Source organism: Lepus europaeus, chromosome 2 (genome assembly GCF_033115175.1).
Source record: "Lepus europaeus isolate LE1 chromosome 2, mLepTim1.pri, whole genome shotgun sequence".
NCBI classification, from domain to species: domain Eukaryota; kingdom Metazoa; phylum Chordata; class Mammalia; order Lagomorpha; family Leporidae; genus Lepus; species Lepus europaeus.
The window spans coordinates 164,477,213-164,479,803 of record NC_084828.1 but is presented as its reverse complement, the minus strand read 5'-3'; positions in this window follow the sequence as shown (position 1 = coordinate 164,479,803).

Genomic DNA, 2,591 nt, shown 5'->3' with positions numbered 1-2,591 from the left:
AGCCTGACTCACTAGAAGTCAGGTGACAAAAATGGTCCAACTACAAGCATCAACTCTACTCCTACCCTATTGGGATTCGTTGCTCCCACTTATCACTGCAAGGCTATAACAAGACCTGCTTTCCCACACAGGTTCTCTTTTTTCTCTCTCTAACCCTCTCTCTCTAGCCTGTCAGGTTCCCTCCTCCACTGAAAATAAGTTCTCTTACCCCGATGTTGGATGTGTTTCCTGGTGACCTTTCAGAAGGAAGTCACATTGTCCCCTACCCCAACACAACACAGGTTGTTGCATGTGGTGCCATCTTGAGAAGAGGGTTACCATCACAAGCCTTACTGTGCTAGGAGATGGAGATACTTGCATATCTCCTTCCCAGGGATCACAAAGATGCTCCTACACTCAACAAGGAATACGGAGCCTCACAGGTCCTACTCAGCCCAACAGAACATGGGTGACCCTAGCACTACAGCCCACACTGTACTCAACCTCAGGGTATAGTGGGAGCAAGGCAGCTGGTATAGGTTGGTATAAGTAGGGTTGCCTGCACTATCAGAGTTGGGAGTCATCATTTACCCTACTGCCTGTACTCCCCAGACCACTCAAAACGTGTCTTCTTGTGGTTGGGATATGTGCATGCTGGGACTTGGCCAGACTTCTTGTGCGCCTGTTAGACTGCTAACCTAGGTTCAGAGCTCCTGTGTACTGTGAACAGTTCTTTTCACAATTAGGAATGTGTGCCCATGCTTTGGATGGTATGTGTTTTGGAGGGTGAATATGTGTGGAATAATATACTTGCTCCAAACAGTGGACCCATGCTGCTCCCAACATCAGCATAGCAATGGGCCTACAGATTTAGCTCCACACAGTTCAGCTCCAGCACCTCCTACTGGCAGTAACTGTGGTTTCTGTGCCTTGTCCATCCTAGGCATCTCTCTGTGCTTCTACCCGTCCCACAAACAGGTTTTGGGTCTTCCAGACCCTCCCTCTCCCCACAGCACACCCCTTGCTCACTCTCAGGGCTCCGGCCCAGCCTTTCCCTGTCCAACCCAGCCCAGAGTACCACTCACATGCTGGGGGCTTTGGTCCAGGGTTTTTGTACCCTACACACCTGGACCCAAGGCAAGGAGGATCCATCCCCGCTCAGGGATTCTGCCAGGTTTCTATGTTCCTTCAAATGTTAGTACACTGCTTCTTGTTCATGGCTCCCCACCCAGCTCAGCACACGGCCCTTGGAGTCTGGCCTGGAAGTGCTCTCTGCTATTCCAGAGACAATGCCCCTCTCTCTCATCCAGCCACTTTCCCTGATCAGTGCTGATCTTCCTCTTTAGCTGCTGACTAGGGTGGTGGCTGGAAGTCTGTGCCGGACACACTTGTGGGACCAGCAGGGTGGGATCCCAACAGCTGAGGAGTTTCTGGCCCTAGTTCTCCCTTGGGAGATGGCTTTGACCTATGTGACAGGAGTCCCACCAAAAACACTGGGTCACAACAGTGCCACAGATCCATACTACTGTTACCATTAATTGTAGCATAAAAAAGTAGAGGGAGACTATGGCACAGAGTCCAACTAGAACAAAAGACTAAAGTAATCTGCAAAACCAATAACCAAAGGTGCATTCAGGAAAAAGCCTTCAGTCCAGGAGAAGCATCCTCTAAGAGTGATAGAAATGATTGATCTTCCGTATGTACAAAAATTGATGTAGGAACACAAGTAATGTGTATAAGCAAGACATAATGCCCCAAAGGAAACATAACATGTTAGTAACAAACCATGAAGAAAGGGAAATTGATGAAACATCTGGGAAAGAATTCAAAAGAATGATTATAAGGTTACTCAAAGAGCTACAACAAAATACAGATAAACAGTTAAATGAAATTGGGAAATCAGTGTATGATATGAATGAGAAATTCTGCAAGTTGGTATAGATAATGAAAAATAACCAAACAGAAATATTAGAAATAGAGAACTCAACAAGTCAAATAAAAAATATAGTTGAAATCCTCAACAACGGACTAGATCAATAAGAAGAAATTTTATATATATATATATACAAGTATATATATATATATATATATATATATATATATATATATATAGAGAGAGAGAGAGAGAGAGAGAGAGAGAGAGACAGGCAGAGTTAGTGAGAGAGAGAGAGAGAGAGAGAGAGAGAGAGAAAGGTCTTCCTTCCATTGGTTTACCCTCCAAATGGCTGCTATGGCCGGTGCACTGCACAGATCCAAAGCCAGGAGCCAGGTGCTTCCTCCTGGTCTCCCGTGAGGGTGCAGGGCCCAAGCACTTGGGCCATCCTCCACTGCCTCCTTGGGCCACAGCAGAGAGCTGGACTGGAAGAGGAGCAACCGGGACAGAATCCAGCGCCCCGACCAGGACTAGAAAATGGGGTGCCGGCGCCACAGGCGGAGGATTAGCCTAGTGAGCTGCGGTGCCAGCCAGAAATAATATATTTTTAAAAATTATTTATTTTTTAATGATTTACTTATTTGTTTGAAAGTTAGAGTTAAAGAGCAAAAGGGGGGGAGAGAGAGAGAGAGGAAGAGAGAGAGAGAGAGAGGGAGAGAGGGAAAGAGGGAGAGAGGGG